Here is a 21,539-nt window from a genome sequence, read left to right on the forward strand (position 1 = left end):
AGAACTGGACTTCCAGCCAAAAATACCATGCCCAACAAAGTTAAGCATAATTCTGAATGAAAAAAATGGATATTTAATGAATTGTCAGACTTTCAGGACTTTGTTAAAAAAAATCTCAACTTAATAGAAGATTAATAGAAATTAATGAACTTAATAGAGGATACAAGAGCCAAGAGAAACATAAGGTACATACCAAAGTCCAATTACAAGGGATTCAGCAATGACAGACTATTTACCTTTTATGTGTATAAAATGTAAAACATATACCTAAGATTGTTATTAGTAATTGGGTAGTTCATAAGAAAGATTTGAGCATGATATGACTTCAAAAAGGAAAACCATTCAGGAACAGATAAAAAGAATAATTATCTTATACAAATGAGGTGCAAGAGGAAGAACCAATATAGAGGAATTAGATGGGAAAAGGAGGGCTGTTAGTTTTAGAAATCTATTTTCATCAGGAATGGATTCAGGAGGGAAGGACACATATACATCTAGAAAAGTATAAAAGTCTCCTAAACTTAGACAGAAATAAAATGCCAAGGGAATAGGGAGGGGGGAGAGGGTAAGGAAGTCATCTTTAGAGGGGAGGGTAAGGGAATAGGTCAAAGGGGCATATAAAAGGGTGTTTAGATTTATGGGAATGGAAGGATAAGGGAAAGATCATTGAGGGGGGATAAGTTAAGTAATAGAAGGGCAAGATAGTGGGTAGAAGTAAAATAGAGGAGTCAGGAGAGATGAGAAATAAAAGATGTGCCCAAACATAAAAACAAAGATTAAGAGTAGAATCTCTTAGGGAAAGTATATGTTAATATGTGCAAGCATGTATGTATGTGTGTGTGTGTATATGTTTATAGATATATCGATGTCTATATAGAAATATATCCATGGCTTGGGGTGAGAGGGTGGAAGGGGACAAAAAGAACAAAGTAAAAAGTGTACAGCAGAGAACCAAAGAAAACCTATAAGGAAGCAAGAAAAGATGGACAGTTTTCAACACAGTGAATAGTATTTAATATATAGACTTTCTTGAAATGGAAATTTATTGCTATATATTTTGAATCCTCTTTTACATTCTGCTGTACATATGACATTTTTTTCTTTTCTTATTTCATATATAAGTTTTAATATTTAAGTTTATAATGTGTTTTTCTTCTTTTCTTATTATCTAAAGTAATAAAAATATTATAAAATAATAATAATAAAAAGGTATTTTAATTAGATAAGAGCACTCTCTGATTCACTTATAAGAAATGCAAATCAAATCAACCTTACAATCTTAAATCACATCCTGAAAATTGGCAAAAATGTCCAAATATGGGAATAATGTATATTAGAGAGGTTGTAGGAAGATAGGGACACCAGCCCATTGTTAGTGGAGCAGTAAATTAGTACAATTGTTTTAGAAATAAATTTGCAATTATACAAATAAAGGGAAAAAATACCCCTCTCCTTTGGCTCAGAGATATGACTAATAGCCAAATACCCCCATAAAAAGAAAGTCCCTAAATACAACAATAACATTTATAGCAGCATTTTTGTGGTAATAGAATGAAAAAACAAAGTAAATATCCAATGTTGGAGAGTGACTAGTAGCCATTGGTTCAACCAATTATGGTATATAAACATAATGGAATGTTAATTACTATGCTAAAAGAAATGACAAATATGATTAATATCAAGAAGCATGGTAGATTTATATGAAACAATAAAAGAGCAACGTAAGAAGATCCAAGAAAACATTATACAAAATGACTGGAAAAATATAAATGAAAAGAAAAACTACCACAGACACAAAAAATCAAAAGTAATAAAAGCTTACAAAGAACAAGGCTGGTTACAAAGAAGAGATATGAGAAGATATGTCTGTCCTCTTTTGTGGAGGTGGGAGATACACTGGTGTGGAACATTGCTTACATTTTTCAGGTAGTTTCAATGTACTGATCAGTTTTGCTAATTGTTTTTTCTCTTTTTAATCTTTCTCTTCTTAATTTTTCTCTTCTTTCTTTCTTTAAATTTTTTTTATTTTTATTTTTTTGGCTAGGCATTGGGGTTAAGTGACTTGCCCAGGGTGACACAGCTAGTAAGTGTTATGTGTCTGAGGCCAGATTTGAACTCAGGTCCTCCTGAATCCAGGGCCAATGGTCTATCTACTGTGCCACCTAGCTGCCCCCCTCTTCTTTCTTTTTAAAAGTATTATTTGTTATATAGGATAATTATCTGGAAAAGGGAAGATAAAAGGTTACAGGGGGAATTTTGTGTTGTAAAAAAATTAACAAAAATTATTTCTTTAAGAAAATCTGTGTTCAGTCAGTTGTCTATGCATTGTCAATTCATGCTTTAGAAAATTGTTTCTCATTCTTATTTGCCTTATCATGGTTTTGCTTTCAGAAGGTTACAACTGAGAGAATTTTAAGCTGTGAAACCCTAGGTATTCTTTCTTTGAGCCTTTGAAATCTATTCTCCCAAAATCTACATTTAGTATTAGCTAATGCCCACATTTCATATCATTTCATCTCTGGTTCTCAAATAGCATGCTCACATCCTAGCTATATTCCCATATTTACTTCTGTTGGCAACAAGTTCCTCCTTATTGATTGGCATATGGTTCAAAATAATGGTTTCCTTTGTGGCTTCTTCCAAATTTTGGAACATTGAAGTTATCCTTAAGGCAAAAAAAGGAGTTATTAGCTGCTCTGCTTTTGACAGAGAGAACACTCCAGCAGATGTCCAGATAAATGAAGTCATTCATCAATAATATGTCTTGCCTTAGTGCCAAATTCAAGATCTTCTTCCTATTATCCTGATTTATTTTCTCCTTTTATACAGGGGCCTTACAATGTGCTCTGAGCACAGTACCATCTCTGTTTCTCCTACCATTGATCTTTATAAGGTGTCTACCAGGTTTCTCACTCTAGTTCCTGGATTTCCTCACATGAGCTTGTACTTTCTTAATATATAATACCCTGTTTTTCCTTTCATCTATTTTGTTTATTTTGGACAGACCTAACAAAAGAATCCAGATGGTGCAGTGAATAGAGTACCAGACCTGCAATCAGGAAGATTCATCTTTCTGCATTCAAATTTGGCCTCAGACCCTTACTAGCTGTGTGATTCTGGGCAAGTACCTTAACTGTGTTTGCCTCAGTTTCCTTATCTGTAAAATGAGTTGAAGAAAGAACTAGCAAACCAGACCATGCTGGTATGTTTGCCAAGAAGACCCTAAATGGCGTCATGGAGAGTCAGAAACAACTGAACAATAACAAATATAGGTAGCAAAAACAGTATTTGGGCTGTCTGTTTTTGTATGTCATTTTGGGGGATCCAGTGGAGGGTTGGAAAGATTTACCAATGCAGAGGACAGTTGGTAGGGGTGGGAAAGGATTGAAAAGGAATGGCAGGGGTTAGCTAGGTGGCCCAGTAGATAGAGTACTGGCTCTTGAGTCAGGAGGACCTGAGTTCAAATCCGGTCTCAGAGACACTTGACACTTAACTAGCTGTATGACCCTGGGCACAAGTCATTTAACCCCATTGCCTAGCAAAAAAAAAAAAAAAAGAATGGCAGCACAAAGGGTAATCTCACCATGGTGCAGTTGCTTGTAGGAGGAAACAACCTATTCCCCAGAGAGGCCTGAAGAAGCTCTATCTTCAAAGCCCCATTGGATGAGAACTTGAGATGGTAAGGGGAAAGCAAATTCCTCTACCCTGGTTATAGGCAAATGGAGATCTGTTCCATATTAGTGAAAGCTCTGCTTTTGAATAAAGTATATTCTTTCAATTCCATATTCCATTCATGAGTCCTATTTAACCAAACCTTAGTGAAACCTTTGCATTCAAATTTGTCTCCTTGAATTTAACTTAGCCTATTTTCCAGAGTTTTTTTTTTAATTATTCACTCCTTTCTTGAATTACTGGATATCTCCACCACTATTCTTCTTATATTTTCACTATGTCCCTGGACATACTACACAGTTTTCTCCATCCTCTTTCTTTATCATTTTAAGGACCTCTACAGTGGTAGCTCACTTGACAGCTGAGAGATGTTTCTGTTCTCAGGTTAAACAGCATCCTGATAAAACATTTGAACCATTGATGGCAATATCATTTTACTCAGTGGAGTAACCTACAATTTCCTTTTAATAGGTACAGTAGGTTCAAATGTTTTATTCAGGAAGATCACATAATTTTTATTTGTACGTGTGATAAACATCACGCTGTTTGCTTATGATTTACATAAACTTGCTTCCTCGAATGATGGTTTAGGGATCTTGGTTGTAAAAAAAAAACAAACCAAAATAAAAAACAACAAAGTGTGTGTGTGGCGGGAGGGTGGGGGGTGGAGGGGGATGGGACTGTTACCTGACTGTGCCAGTTGGTGTTGGTAGTGGTAAGCAATGGTCCATTTCAACAATAAGTTCTCCCTTCACAGCCTCGACTGGAATCTGGAAGGCACTGCTATTTCCAAGGCTCATAAGTTTAGTATCCTGAGGTATAAGTATAAGAATCTGAGGGGAGATGGTAGTCAAAGTTATAATGGTGGTTTGAGCTGCCTCGTACATGCAGCTTCCTGTCTCTCCCTCAGGGTAGCTTGCTGCTTCATAACTAAATATCAACCCTTCTTTCACAAGTTATCTGAATTATATCGATCCATTTTTAATCAGTGAAATATCATCTGCACTTGAGTCACTCACAAGAGAATTTAACCTTGCCTCTAATGCTATCTAACACCTGCCAAGTGCTTACTTAAGACACCTGATATTTAAGAGAGTCAGTCTAATGGATGCTTCAATGATCTATTTCTATCAGGTTCCTAAATTTTATACCTGTATTAAGGGATATAATCATAATGTGGCATACCTAGACCATATTACCTCACTTCAGAAATGTCTCCAGTGAGTTATCATTGAATGTTTTGCTTTATGGAAGGTCAATATAAGAAACATTTATTTGAAGAAAAATATTATTGCCTCTTGGAAAACTGCTATTGAAGAAAGTATCTATTCTTTTACTTAGTGCCCCTAACATAAGGACCCATGTAACAAATTCCTTCTAAAATTCAGCGTTTGTCTAATAAAAAGTCCTCTAATGAACCTGTATGCCTCTGTTTATCAAATAAAGAGAAAATGATAAATTAACATGTGTCTCTTTTTGTCTTAGCTGCCAGAAAGCTCAAAGCTAAATTTGTGTTCTATTGCAGTCATTAACTCATTCCAAATATTTATCGGTTGCTGTGATGAACTGAATCACAGACACTAAGCATTAGAAAGGAAGCCAGAGATCATTTTGTCCAATTCACATCAGAATAAGAATCCTGTCCACAGCATTCCACTCAAGTAATCATCCAGGCTGTACTTGAGGCCCTCCAGTGAGGGAGTGCTCACTACCTCCTGAGGCAGTTTATTCCACTTGTAGACATCATTAATTATAGTGAGACAGTTTTGTTTTCTTATATTGGATGGAAATCTGCCGTTCTAAAACTGCCACCAATTACGCCTGAGTCTGATCTCAGTGGCCCAGGTTAGTAAATCTAAGTCATTTTCTTATTGCTGTCCTTCAAATACTTGAAGAAAACTACCATTCCCCTGCCTCCCTGTCAAGTTTCTTCTATTTTCCTTCCCTCTGTAACTGACTTTTGCTCTCTTCATTATTGTTGTTTCCAACTGTACTTTTAATTTTGTTTAAGCTTTCTCAACTGTCTCAAATTATTTTCAAAATAAGAAATTGAAGGACTAATTTTGGATTAATCACTGACAGAATTCCTACCTCAATTCCTCATTTTGGCATGAAAGTGTAGCTGGGTAGTGGAGTACAAGCTATGGCTGATCCTACCAAGTTGTAAAGGCTTAGGTGGGTAGAGTGACTCATTATTAATGGAGGATTAGGCTAGCTAGGTTTGGAAAGGATAATAGGCCAGCTCATGAGGTTCTGATATATAGAAACCTATGAAACCCTTTACTGCAGTGCAGAGATTTCCAACCTGTTTGTGAAAGGAATCCCAATAGTGCTGAAATTACAAACCTTTTGAAATATACAAATTAAGTAATAAGCAAGTATGCAGAGATAAAGGAAAATAAATGTTTGCTGGATGACTAAGGGGTAATCTGAGGTCTCTACCATAGGTACATGTTTGAATGTGCAAGGAATATCATGGGATGTTAATCATAATAGCCCATGACCATCATGGCATATAAAGTGGAAATTGCAATTGTTGTGGAGCCAAAGGGACCTGGGTTTAAATCTTGACTCTTCTACTTGCTAGCTATGGGACCTAATAAAAATAAGTTAACCTGTCTAGACTGTTTCCCCTTTTTTAAAATGAGGATGTTGGACTATATTACCTTAGAGAGTCCCTCTAGCTCTCAACCTGTGATCCCATCATCAGACGCGTGGAATACTCCAGTCAAGACCTAGACATTCATGGGCCAGCATTAGGATCTCATGCCAGAAAAAGAAGATAGTCATATGATATGTATGATATATATGATAGTCATACACCTAATACCATCTTCTAGAACACGGAGAGGGAAGAAAGGAGCATTAAAGATAAACTTTGCCTTCTCAATTCCACATAGAGTTGGCTCTGCTAATAAGACACTATATGGAATGGAAGACAAAAAATGGCAATCATGGTCCCCTCTCTTTTGACCTGTGGTGCAATATGTGATAAAGAAAAAAAAATTCCAAAGAACTTTAAAAAAAAGGGAAAAACTAATGCAAAGAAATAATATACTGTTATTTACTGCTGGATTTTTTTTTTCTTCACTGGAGTTGTTTACAAAGATCCTAAAATACTTCCTATTGAGTATATTGCATAGAGATTCATTCTTCAGGTAAGGAGCTTCAGTAGGTGATCTCTGAATTCCATTTTAGAGGAATTACAAGCCTGGGATTCTAGAATCTTCACAGTCTGTGATCTAATGAACAAAGCCTTTAGTTATGGGTTGCGGGCAGGTTTTATGGAGGAATTTAATTTTGATATTTTTTGATGGAAGAAAGGGGGATGATTTAGTGGAAAGGAATGAGGGAGAATATTCTACATGAGTACCGGAAACTCTTTTTCCACTTTCATTCTCACCTTGGATTAGTGTTGCTCACACTCATTTTATCCATCTTTGCCAAGCAACTCACTCAGGTCTTTTACGGAAAGTTAGTCACCCTTACAGAATCGTGTGTGTGTGTGTGTGTGTGTGTGTGTGTGTGTGTGTGTGTGTGTTTTTCATTCTTTAGAAAATGAAGATAGGTGATAACATCCTTTCAGGAATGACCAGCTCATACTTCTTAAAAAGAACCAATTACCATAGTTGCTTTCAATATGCTGGCTAAATAAATTTGTTGACACTAACAGAGTAGCAATAATACTTTCTAGGTATATAGGTTTATATTTCAACCAAGAAGCTTCGAGCATCATGTAATGAGTAGCTCATTAATCTTCACAAATTTCCTGTGATGAAAGGAGGGGGAATTATTATCTCAATTTTGCAGATTGGGCAATGACAGGCTAGAGAGATTAAATTGCTTGCCTCTGGTCAAAGCATGAATCAGAGTGGAACCAGGCACACAACTTCAGATATGGTAGGCCTATGTAACTGCTAACCTTTCTTTGAAAATTATTAATAAATATTAAACAATCTATCACTCTATTAAATTATACAAAATTATAATAACTATTCTAGCTAAACTTTTAATATTCTAGCAGGATGGTAGCAATTCGTGCTACATCAATTTGTATATCCTCTATTCCCTATTCATTTTCACTTTTTTCCTCCACTTGAGATTGGACCGAGGAAAAGAAAAAGTGTGGATACAGACTAAAATATCCCTTTTCTCTCACTCACATATTTATGTTGTTGGAAGTGACAACTTTTAATGACTAGAGCCAAAGCCACTGGCAGACCTGAATATGTAAATCCACTTTCTATTTGCATTTTAGTCAATTAGCTACAAAAAAAAATCTTCTCATATGATTGTTGCTACCTTTACTCTAATAGTACATAACATAAACAACATGGGATAATGAGTAGAATACTGGCATTGGAGTCAAAATACTATATCTGACACTTATAAGCTATGTGACCCAGTCAAGCCACAATGAGCCTTAGGCAAGTCTCTCATATTTATCTACTACTAGTAATAATAATAATAAAAGCAGCTAACATTTATCTAGTGCTCTAAAGTTTACAAAGGGCTTTAAATATATTATCTCATTTGATCCTAACAATAATCCAGTGGGGATATGGACTCTTACTAACTCCTCCCTTTTACAGATGAAGAAATGAGGCCCAAAGAAATCAAATGACTTGTTCAGGATCACAGGCAATAAAGTGTCTGAGGCAAGATTTGAACCAAGTCTTACTGAGTCCCTCTGCCTCATCTTAATTTTGCCACACTTTTACAATTCCTTTTTAAAAAATATGATATCTATATTTACTTATATTGAAGTACATTGATTTCTTGAGTCAAAAATGTCCATTTCCAACAAGTACTTTGATCTTTGGTCGCATGTGCATTTTATGTGACTGCTTTTAAACTATCAGATAGCAAATTAACTTTCACACATTGCCTTCTACCTGTTAATCAAGACACCCAACACCTTCATAGAGAGAAGACTGAACTAAATTTAAATAAAATTGTCACTGGTAAAGCAAGGTGATTATTTCCCAGAAAAGAACTAGAGGCAATTGTTCTCATTCTATGTAATTTACAAATAAAACATAACTAGGAAAACCAAGTGCAGTGTTCTGGGATTCTAGCATTTTTATATGGGTGAACAAATGGAGAGCATGTTCAAACATACTGGAATATGCAAAGTGTGGCAGAACCAGGAACTTAGTTTCATTATTTCTGGAGGAGTCTGCCATGTCTATAGAAGCATTATATTCCATGTGTGTGTGTGTATTTTAATTGAATCTATCATTTCCCAAGTGCCCATTTTAAAAATAAGCACCTCTTCCCCAAATAATAACCATATTTCTAGTACCTTTTAAATATTCAAATATTAGGGAGGTGGCGGGGAGGGAATTTCTATGAAAAGCCTACCTCTTCTCCAACCTAAACATCTTCTAGTTAATCTTTGCATGATCTGATCTGAGAGCTCTTCAATCACCTTGCTCTGCCTTCTTTGGACTATTGCCATTTTATCAATGTTCTTTCTAAAATGAGGCTTCCAGACTGTGAGTGTCTAGGTAACTGGAAACAATAATGTTTTATAGCATGTAGGCGACTTAGCACCATCCCCACCACTATCTCTCCCTTCCTTCTCAAACCCACACTGCTTCACGTGGCACCAGGGAATATTCCTTAAGTAGTTAATAGGGGTTTATATTTACACCAAACCCCGGGTAATGTTTGTTGGAGGCTCGTTATACCAGCTTGCTTCCAAATACGTGCAGACCAGTATTCTAGCTTTCAGTGAGCTATTCAGCTCACTCATTGTACAGAAGCAAGAAAGCTATCTCCTAGCCTTTCATTCTATTTGTTATCCCATCTCTATCTGGAGAAGGGCTAGCGAATAGGAATAGAAAATATATGATTTCATTGGCAAGCAACTCCTAGATTAGAAAATTCTTTCTACCAACACAGATCAGCATCTTCCCTTCTTATAGTCTTAGATACTTGCCTAGAGCACCCAACAGCTACTACTAAGGACTGAACTTTCAACTTGCTCCAAGCTATATTCAGCATCTGCTTTTATAGACACATACCCTAGTGCTTGACATAAGAAAGTCAGTCCCTTATTACCTCCAGGAGGTGGTTCTGGGAAGAAATCCCTAATGTGGGGATCAGATGATCTTCTTCCAGGGTTATAGGCATGCTCTTGTGAATCTCAAACTGAATCAGTGAATGTCTTTAGTATACACTGCAAACTTAAACCTAGAGTATCCAGAGACTCAACATGCTTCCTCTGCCTTTAAAAAAATACTCCCAGAGTTCTCAACAGCATGATCTTTGACAATTTCCTTGATGGTATCCTTGAGTCTCTAACACATCACACTTTCATCTCCCTTTATTGCCTAAAGATTCATAAAGATCCAAGGGAAAACAGACCCTCCCCCTACTCAACAGAAGGTTGGGGTGGAAAGTACTCACTAGTCACCGTGTAGTCTCTGTGTTTTGATTCACATTATATGTTTGTTTTCCTGTCAAAAACTAGTTTCAAAAGGTTTGGATAACTGCAAGATTTCTGGCAATTGTATTGTAGAATGGATTCTTCTTTTAAACATTTGTTCTTTGATCAGATATTTAAGTGAGTTTCACTGTACTGGAATGATAGATTTTAAGATAAATAAAACCTTATTGGAAGATCTACAAATGACTTCAGAGAAAGAAAAATATTCCATCATTAACTAGAAAGCATTGTGTAAACAAAATGATTTTGTCAAACACCTTGATCTACTCTGTTGACTAAATAAGTTCTGTCAGATCCATAAAAGCCTTCTGCCATAGAAATTTTACTTTGTCAACAACTCAAACCATTCTAAAGGAAACAAGCAGTTTGACAAACGTGATATAATAATTCTCTCTTTTGACAACTTCAATTTTGGTAGGTCTCTGGAATGAGAACAACTCAGTCTTTTCTTTTGAAAGCTAGGTTGCCTAACAAGTATAGTCCTGAAATTTGTTTACCCAGTGAATGAAAAAGTTAATGAAAAGAATGTTTAAAGCCAGAATATTTTTGAGTGATGTTAAGAGTCTTCAGAATATATTTTGATCTGCATATCAATATCTATCCTAGGCTTTTCAGGTGGTTTAAATGCATTTTTAATACCCTGGCATACTAAATAGTATAGTTAATGATCATCTCAAAAAGATCTTAACAGTAAATATGGAATTTCCTTCTAAGGGATAGAATTTCTTTTAACTTTATCTGTACAAAGTTGTTATTTAAATTTGTAGTAGCCACACGACTTTTATTTGCCCACTAGACATGAAATAGCTCAATGTATCAAATGACATACAAAAAGTTGTCACCCTTAATTTTTTTTAGGCAGTTGGGGTCAAGTGACTTGCCTAGGGTCACACAGCTAGTGTCAAGTGTCTTAGGTTGGGTTTGAACTCAAGTTCTTCTGACTCCAGGGCCAGTGTTCCATCTACTAGACCACCTAGCTGCCCCTCATACTTAAATTTTGAAGAGGAATTGACATTCCCTTGATTTGTGCATATAATTATGGTACTTAATACTATCAGTCCTTAGTACTGTTAGTACATACAAGTATGGCTTTTAGTATGTAACCCTTGACTCAAAGACCAGTAGTATGGGGCTCTCTCCTTATTGGTGAAGATGAATGCCCTGTTCCACTTGAGGTGCAGGGCAGAGCTAGCAAGGGGTGAGAGAGCTTCAGTCTTCAACAGTCCCCTTTGGAACTCTCCAAAAATCAGTTCTTCTTTGGAAGCTCTTCAAGTGGGAGTCTCTCTCCAGAATTCTCCAAATCATAGTCTTTTTTGAGAATAGCATTGAGTTGGCTTGACAAGCCCCCATCTGTAGCACAAGAGTTGTGGGAGAGAGGAAATGGGCCCCAGATAGGTAGTGAGGATCCTTGTGTATTAAAAATGTTGTCATTGTGTGTTACTTGAGTGGAGGCAGAATCAACATCTCTAGTTTTTTCTCCCTTTATCCTTCTTCAAGGAATACTTTCATTCCTACCATTCTGCTCTCCTTGTAGGTGGGAGTGGGTAAAGAGAGGGATGGTACCACTTAGAAATATAACTACCTGCTCCCTTAAATATTATTCATCTATGGGATATTATCAAGTTACATCCAACTTTTGATCACTTTTTCATGTTGGGAGGGAAAGGGAACCCTAAGCTCTATATCCAAGGCTTAACCTCCTTCCCCACTTGATTCTAATTCCACAATAAACACACGCAGAGAATAGCAAAGAAGCCCATTGATCTAAATGTAAAACAGACATCAAAGAAGATATGCATAGGAGAATATATACTAGACCTAGACAATATAGAATGCAACAGGTCTCCTATTGGGGGTGAGATAACTCAGCTCAACCAAGAGGTCCTGGATCTCACCCAAAGGGGAACCTGCCCAAAATCTCTAGCAATCTGAAAATAGGGACATGATGGAGACTCCCCACTCCTCTCGTGTCTTTTCAGTCTTTGGGGAACTACATAACTGCATAAACCTTGGAATCAGATTGGATATTGTCACCTTCATTTTTGGCTTCAGATTGATTTGTGTCTGTTACTTTTTATCACAATAACCACCAAAAAGCCCAGCTTTCACAAAGACACGATATCACAAATGAGAAAGTTTGAGAAGTTACTGTGTGTGGCTGTCTTTGAAATAACTGAAGGTTGCTATCCCATCCCTAAGACTTCTCTTCTCTCCAAACCAAATATCCTTGGTTCCTTTGGTATTCATATAAAATAATCTTATCATGCTAGGTGCCATCCTGTGCAGACTCTTGAGCTTATACTCATGTCCCTGACCCCAACCTAAGAATTTACTGATGTAGGGAATGCTCACTGAGGAAATTCACAGAGATTCAGATTGGTGCCCTCTCTTCAACTAATGATGGTAAAAAGTTACCTGGAGAAATGAGAACTTAAGGAACTTGCTCAAGATTGAAGAGCCATTGTATGTCAGAGGTAAAGCTCAGACTCAGTTCTTTATCTACACTCTCAACCAATTTTCCAGTGGCATGATCTCAAGATATTCAGTTCCCTTCTCTAGATTCTCATTTATCTATGTTCTTCCTAAAAGGTGGTACTTAGTGGTGAACACAATACTCCAGGTGTATTCTGATTAGAGCACAAGAGGACATTCCCACATGCAACATCTTGATGAAAACAAAGATTGCATTAGCTTTTCCTGGCTACCATATCAACTGTTGATTCACACAAATCTAAACCAAAACTCTTTGACTCCTACTACCAGCTCTCTGTCTTCTACTCCCCAAGAACTCAGTAAAACTAAGAAGCCACTGTAAGGCTGTTTGCCTACAATGAGATATTATCTTCCTTCTCTCAAGGACTAAATGACTCTAACTTCAGTGTTGAAAGTTTTGATTAACAATGTCCACAGTTTCTTCAGGGTAGGGACTGTTTAATTTTTGTTTTTGTATTCCCTTCCCCCTGGATTTTAGCACACAGTAGATGCTTAAAAAGGCTTTTAGAGTAATTGATTCATATCAATCCAATAAAGATTTTACAAGTTGGACAACTCATCTATAACTTTGTAAATAATCTTAAAGACCTGGCTGAGACTTACTGTTTGCCCTTGACACATAGCCACTCTATGTCAGAGGCAGGATTTTGACCTCAGAGCTCTTGGTCCAGCAGACTATCCACAATTTAAAGCAGTTTATAATGTTCTTATAAATGTAGTCAGTATCTAGTTGCCATTTAAAACCTTCATTTTTACAGGAGGATGATTTGATACCTGAGGAACGAGGTACAGATTTGTCTAGAAAATAAAACAGGATAAAGTATCATTTTTTCTCCTTCATTTAACAAGAGAATGAATTTGAAACTATTTCTGCTTAGGAGTTTGCTTCATGATATCTCCAGTTAAATTCTATTCTCAATCTCTCTTAGAATTGTGGCAGAAACTGCCCCCCTTGTAAATCTGATTATAATAATAAAATACTATTTCATTACTTCTCTAGTGCAGAGATTTATTTTTAAGAGATCATCACTGTCAAAAGTCACATGAAGAAGAAAATAAGGAGAATCATGTTTTAACTGTAAACCTGCTTTTAGTTACCAGCATTTTTATAGTATCTCTATGCTGGTCCTTTACATTAAGAAAACAGAGCTAAATGACATGAAACAGGAAAAAAAGTAATCATCTTGTTAGCACTGGAGGAGATAATGCTATACCTTTCAACCAAACACAATTTGTGCTACTTACATCTTCAAGGGCCAAAGTGATATATAGATCATAACCATATTCCAAAGCTGGAAAAGCCAGGGAAAATACATTGCAAAGGGTACTTTGTATGTATCTACAAGATGTCAGTTTCATTCAATGAAATTCGTGAAGGAAAATGAATCCTTTTAGAAAGTCAGCAAGTTCACTTTGCTATTCAAAGCTCTACCATGAGATTGGACCATGTTTAACTATTTAAAGAATTATTATGAAGTTGCTGTAGTCATTTTCTCTCTAGGTGGATATGTTTTCTATTCCCTAATATCTTTCTACAAATTTTACTTTGGACAATTCCAATTGCTTCTACCCTGATTGTTCTCTGTAGCAAGAGCCTAGTATATATGGCTTTTAGACAATAATATCCCAGAAATAATTTGCAAATATCATGACTTCTGCCCACAGGTATTAGCATCCCTTTAGTATTTTGGCACTCCAACAAACATTTCTCACTCATTTTTGTGTATTTATCATGGACTCCTTTTGACAGTCTGAGGAAGCCTATGGACCCTTTCTCAAGGGAGGGGGATAATAGAAGGGAGAGCAGATTGAGGAAGGTGGTGCTCAAAAGCAAAATTCTAGTGAGGAGGGAAAGAGAAAAAAGGAGAAAGAAAAGCATATACAGGGGAGGAGTAAATAGGATGGAGAGAAAGACACAGATAGTAATCATAACTGTGAATGTGAATGGGATGAACTCTCCCATAAAACAGAAACAGATAGCAGAATGGATTAAAAACCATAATCCTACAATATGTTGTTTACAAGAAACAAATTTGAAACAGAGGGATGCACACAGGGTAAAGATAAAAAGCTGGAGTAGAATATAATGTTTCAGCTGAAGTAAAAAAAAAAGCAGGGGTAGCAATTGTGATCTCAGACAAAGCAAAAGAAAAAAATTGATCTTGTTAAAATAGATAAGGAAGGAAATTACATCCTGATGAAAGACACCATAGACAATGAAGTATTATCATTGCCAAACATATGCACTAAGTGGTATAGCATCCAAATTCTTAGATGAGAAGTTCAGGGAGTTACAGGAAGAAATAGACAGAAAACTATACTAGTGGGGGACCTCAACCTCCCTCTTTCTGAATTTGATAAATTTAACCACAAAATAAACAAGAAAGAAGTTAAGGAGGTGAATAGAATTTTAGAAAAGTTACATATGGTAGCCCTCTAGAGAAAAATAAATGGAGATAGAAAGGAATATATTTTTTTTTCTCAGCAGTACATGACACATACACATAAATTGACCATGACTGGGGTATAAAAACCTCACAATTTGATGCTGAAAGGCAGAAATATTAAATGCATCATGATACAATAAAAATTATACGTACTCAATGGCTATGGAAAGAGACTAAAAATTAATTGGAAACTAAAAGTGTTCAAATTAAGAATCCCACAGGACAATCAGTTAAAATACAGATTAAGGGGTACAGAGCCAAGATGGCAGAGTAAAAGCAGTGACTTGCCTGAACTCTCCCCCCAACCCCCCCAAATATCTATAAAAAATGACTCTAAACAAATTCTAGAGCAGCAGAAAGCACAAGAAGAAAGAGTGAAACAATTTTCCAACCCAAGATAACCTGGATGGTTGATTGGAAAGGTCTATTGCACCAGGTTGGGAGAGGAGCACTGTTCAGTGTGGGTCACATAGACAAAGTCAGGGCCTCAGCAAACCTGGAGCAGATCTCAGGAGACTGAATCAAGGGGAGCTGTGGCAGTTTCCAGACTTCTCAACCCACAAACACCAAAGACAACTTAGAAGGTGAGTAGGAAAGGTCTATTGGACCATGGTGAAAGACAAGCATGGTCTGCCCCAGTTCTGGCACAGCTCCAGGATGGTGGCTGCTTCCAGAGCTCTTGGCCTAGAGACTGAGGGGGGATCAGATGACTGATCAGAGGGGGACTGAAGGGTTGTCTTTGCTGGCACTGAAGCAGGATTCTCTTGCTTTGCCATTGCTTGGATCTGGGTCACAGTTCCAGGTGGTGGTCCTGGGGCAAGGAGGAGCACTAGCATGGTGGATCTTCTGGTGGAGGTGAAGAGGGAATCCTCCTCACTGTAACAAGGCAGAAAAGGGTGCTTGTGGTCACTCATAGACCAGAGCACAAGCCAGGAAAGGAGTAAACACCTTGCCTTTGATCATACCACCTTGGAAGAACTGAAAATTTATAGGTCCCTAGAAGTATCTCTGAAAACAGCTGCACAAAACCCCTGAAGCTTGGGACAGTACATTCTCCACACTGGAAGCAGACCCCTACCTTATAAAGAGGTCATAATTCAAGTAATTGGCTGGGATCACGAGCAAATAGAGCAAAAAATGTCAGACCATAGAATCTTACTTTAGTGACAAAGAAGATCAAAACATATAACCAGAAGAAGACAACAAAGTCAAAGCTCCTACATCCAAAGACTCCAAGAAAAATATGCATCAGTCTCAGGCCATGTAAGAGCTCAAAAGCCATTTTGAGAAGCAAGTAAGAGAAGTAGGGGAAAAACTGAGAGTGATGCAAGAAAATCATTAAAAACAAGTCAACAGTTTGCTAAAAGAGACCCCCCCCACACAAATACTGAAGAAAATAACACCTTAAAAAATAGCCTAGGGGCAGCTAGGTGGCACAGTGGATAGAGCACTGGTCCTGGAGTCAGGAAGCCCTGAGTTCAAATCTGGTCTCAGGACAGACACTTGATACTTATTAGCTGTGTGACCTTGGGCAAGTCACTTAACCCTCAAAAAAAATAGCCTAACCCAAATGGCAAAAAAGGTCCAAAAAGTACATGAGGAGAAAAAATGCCTTCAAAATCAGAATTGGCCAAATGGAAAAGGGATTCCAAAAGCTCACTGAAGAAAATATTTCCTTAAAAATTAGAATGGAGCAAATGGAAGCTAATGACTTCATGAGAAATCAAGAAATTGTGAAACAAAACCAAAAGAATGAAAAAAAAATGTGAAATATCTCATTGGAAAAACAACTGACCTGGAAAATAGATCCAGGAGAGAGAATTTTAAAATTATTGGACTACCTGAAAGTCATGATCAAAAAAAGAGCCTAGACATCACCTTTCAAGAAATTATCAAGGAAAACTGCCCTTGTATTTTAGAACCAGAGGGCAAAATAGAAATTGAAAGAATCCACCAATCACCTCCTGAAAGAGATCCCCAAAGCAAAACTACTAGCAATATTATAGACAAATTCCAGAGTTGCCAGGTCAAGGAGAAAATATTGCAAGCAGCCAGAAAGAAACAATTCAGGTATTGTGGAAACACAATCATGATAAAATAAGATTTAGCAACTTCTACATTAAGGGACCAGAGGGCTTGGAATATGATATTCCTGAGGGCAAAGGAGATAGGATTACAACCAAGAATCACCTACCCAGCAAAACTGAATATAATCCTTCAGGGGAAAAATGGATATTCAGTGAAATAGAGGACCTCCAAGTATTCTTGATGAAAAGACCAAAGCTGAATAGAAAATTTGACTTTCAAATACAAGACTCAAGAGACATATGAAAAGGTAAACAGGAAAGAGAAATCTTAAGAGACTTATTAAGATTGAACTGTTTACATTCCTAGATAGGAAGATGATATTTGTAACTCATGAGACCTTTGTCAGTACTAGGGTAGTTGGAGGGGAAAATATATATGTATATATATGTATAGATAGATAAGTAGATAGATAGGTAGATAGATGGGTGGACGGATAGATGGATAGATAGAGGGTATAGGGTGAGTTGAAGATAAATGGGGTGATATATAAAAAATAAAATTAAGGGGTGAGAGAGGATTATACTGGGAGAAAGAGGAAGCAGTAGAATGGGGTAAATTATCTCACATAAAACAAAGACAAGAAAAAGCTTTTACAGTGGAGGGGAAGTGAGGGAAGGTGAGAGGGAATGAGTGAATCCTATTCTCATTGGATTTGGCTTAAGGAGGGAATAACATGCATTCTCATTTTGTTATGGCAATCTATCTTACCCTACAGGAAAATAGGGGGGAAGGAGATGGGGGGGTGATACAAGAGAGGGCAGATTGGAGAAGGGCGTAATCAGAAGCAAATACTTCTTAGGAGGGACAGGGTCAAAAGACAGAATAGAATAAATGGGGCATAAGATAGGATGAAGGGAAATATAGTTAGTTTTTCACAACATGACAACTATCGAGGTGTTTTGCATGACTACACATGTATAACCCATATAGAGTTGCTTGCCATCTCAATGAGGATGGGTGGAGGGGGAGGAAGGGAGAGAATTTGGAACCCAAAGCTTTAAAAACAAATGTTAAAAATTGTTTTTACATGCACCTGGGAAATAAAATATACAGGCAATGGGGTACAGAAATCTATCCAGTCCTACAGGAAAATAGAAGGGGAAAGGGAAGGGGATGGGGGGGTGATAGAAGGGAGGGCAGATTAGTGTAAAGGGTATTCATAATGCATGCCATTTTGGGGTGGGGGAGGGGTGAGATGGAGAGAAAATTAGAACTCAAAATCTTGTGGAAGAGAATGTTAAAAACTAAAATAAATAAAGAAAAAAAAATAAATGTAAAAAAAATACAGATTAAATTTCATGACAATGAATTTTCAAGAGTGTCCAAAATATTAACCTGTACTGGATTTTCATTATCTCATAATAAAATGAACAAGTACCTCAGATTTTGGAACTTTTTCATATATAGATTTCTTTTGTAAAAGGACATGGGTAGGTAATACTTCTATTAGAGCTTTCTCCTCTAAGGATAGCTTCCATCTACTCAATACCTATATACAAGGGACCATGTATCATAGATTTTCGATCTAGTTGGGACTGTATAGGAAATCAAGTGCAATAGCCTCATTTTACACATAAGGAAACTGAGCCTGAGAGAGGTTAAGTGACTTGACCAAGATCACATAGCTTGGAAGTAGCTGAGGCAAGATTTTAGCACACTTCTTCCTAACTCAAAATCCAATCTTTTTTATCCACTATTTATTTATATGTTGTCTTCCCCTCCCCCTCCCATTAGAATGTAAGTCCCTTGAGAGAAGAGACTCTTTCATTTTTATCTTTCTATCCCCAACACTTAGCATAGTGCCTGACATATAATAAGTACTTAATAAATGTTTGTTGATTGATAAATTTTGACTGGTTGGATGCATGGATGTGTGAGTGGATGAAAAAATGGTATACATACACACACACACACAAATATGTATATATATATATATATTATATATATATATATATTATATATATATGTTATATATATATATATATGCTGTCATTTCCATCAACTAAAAAATCTAGAGGAAAATCCTTTAAAAATATCAATTCAAGCATCTTATAGCATTATGTTACTAAAGATTATAGTTCAACAAAGATGGAAAAAGCTTAGAAATGTGTTTTTTTCCAAAGCAATTTTGCTAATCCTAATTAGAATTGTATATCATTGCTATGAAAATACAGAAAGGCCAATTCCCCATAAAAATTTATAGAGAGAATGAGATTATCACCTGTTTTACATATTATTAGTGTCATTTAACAGAATCAAGGAGGCAGGCCTCCTATACAATACCAGAAGATGAGTTCTTTTAGTTTTGAACAAAACTCACATAAGTACTCTGGGTGCCAGCAGGGTACATTTAATTAATGAAGTACCCATAATGTATGTGGACATATTCTACCATACCAATATATTATGAACATTTTAAAGTGTACAAAAATAGACTTTTAAAAGGACAAAATATGGGTAAAATAAATAGTATATTAAAATAATCTTATTAATGTTACAAAATCTACTTTCACTAAGACAGCATTGATATTAATAACAATAACTATTGAATATTTTATTACTTTGATGAGATGAACTTGATTGAATATTCACCATTATTTCTGAAAATAAGGGCTTAAAACTGATATGGAGACTAAAACATCTAGTTCAGTTGATTTTCATATTTGAGTTTAATGACTATCATAGATTAAAATGGTACCGTCTCAATGATACAAAAATTCAAATAGAAGTAGTACAGTAGAAAGGACATTGACTCCAGACTCAGAGAACCTGGGTTTATATACTGACTCTCATGCTTACAACCTGTGTGATATTTCATAAGTCATTTCACTTCTTTGTGTCTCAGTTTGCTCATCTGCAGAGTGAAGGGATTATACTAGATTGTGTCTGAAGTTCCTTCTATCTTAAAATCTGTGAAGTACATCACTAACTGTCCTTCCTAAATAATGATACAATTTTTTAATCCTATCTATTAATGATTTTTGTTGAAATGCAAGAAGTAAATTGTCATTTTCCTTAATGTCCATGTGTTGCTCTTACAAACTAATCAGTGGGTATTGTATTTTTATTCTTTTTAACAAATGGGTTCAAATTCCACTGAAGCTTTTTGTTTTTAAACACATTAGAAAATTCTACTTCCAAGGTTTTGTTTATTGTTTCCTATAGATGCAGAAGTGAATTTTATAAGGAATATACTTACATAATTTTCAGCAATGAAAACATACTTTAAATGTCTTCATAATAGTAGATGACTTCACAGCCATTACTATTTAATTACTGATATCTCAAAGTACAATATATACTTACAGTAACATTCATCATTTTTGTTAGTAGATGTAAATCTGTATTTCAAATAATTCTCAATAATTCCACACTTTTTATCCAACTTCTTGTCATACCGGTAATACAACCATTATTTATTATCTCATAATATGGCTATTGAAGAGCTTATACTAGAAGTATCACTTCTGCCATTTTCTTATTCTATTATGCTCACTTTATTAGCATCATCTTTAATCTAAAATATCTTTATATGAATATTTTAAAGTCAATTGTTCATTTTGTGAGGATTAGGTTAGCTAAAATTATATATTTTTTGTTCAGTCATTTCAGTCATGTCCAACTCTTCAGTACCACATTTGGAGTTTTCTTGGCAAAGATACTGGGGTGGTTTACCATTTCCTTTTCCAGTTCATTTTATAGACGAGAAAACTGAGGTCAACAGGATAGTGTGACTTGCCCAAGGTCATACAGCCAGTAAGTGGCTGAGGCTGAATTTGAATACAGGTCTCATGACTTCAACCTTGGTACTCCATCCACTGCACCACCCAGCTGCCCTATTATTTATATAGCAATATATAATTTTATAAACATTATATAGCATAATATGATTATTAAAATTATTATTTACATGGTATTAAATATGTAAACATAATGCTAACATATTAGAATAATAGGCAATGTTATAATAAAATATATTATTGTTGGTGCTTTTCAACCAAAAAATTCTATCTCATTGGTTCCTGTTGACCCCACCCAGAATTCCTTATTGAAAATATGAATATATAGTTCAAATATTGCTCAGTTCTGAATTTTCACAAATGTGGGGAAAATGATCCCAACTCCCATAGAATGATTTAAGGTAACAATGCATATTTGGCATTGGATGCCTTGATCTTATTCTACAGGAAAAGCAGGGACATAGACTTACCAAGAAATAATCTTTGCCAAGAAAACTTCAAATGGGGTCATGGAGAGTCAGACACAACTGAAATAACTCAACAACAACTATAAATAATAGCTATATAATTATTTAATGCTTTGTGAATAATAATTTAACTATGGTAAGTTTTATTTAGGTAGCAATTTAATGTTGCAAGCACTTT

This window comes from Vombatus ursinus, unplaced genomic scaffold, assembly GCF_900497805.2.
Source record: "Vombatus ursinus unplaced genomic scaffold, bare-nosed wombat genome assembly UNPS02011613.1, whole genome shotgun sequence".
NCBI classification, from domain to species: domain Eukaryota; kingdom Metazoa; phylum Chordata; class Mammalia; order Diprotodontia; family Vombatidae; genus Vombatus; species Vombatus ursinus.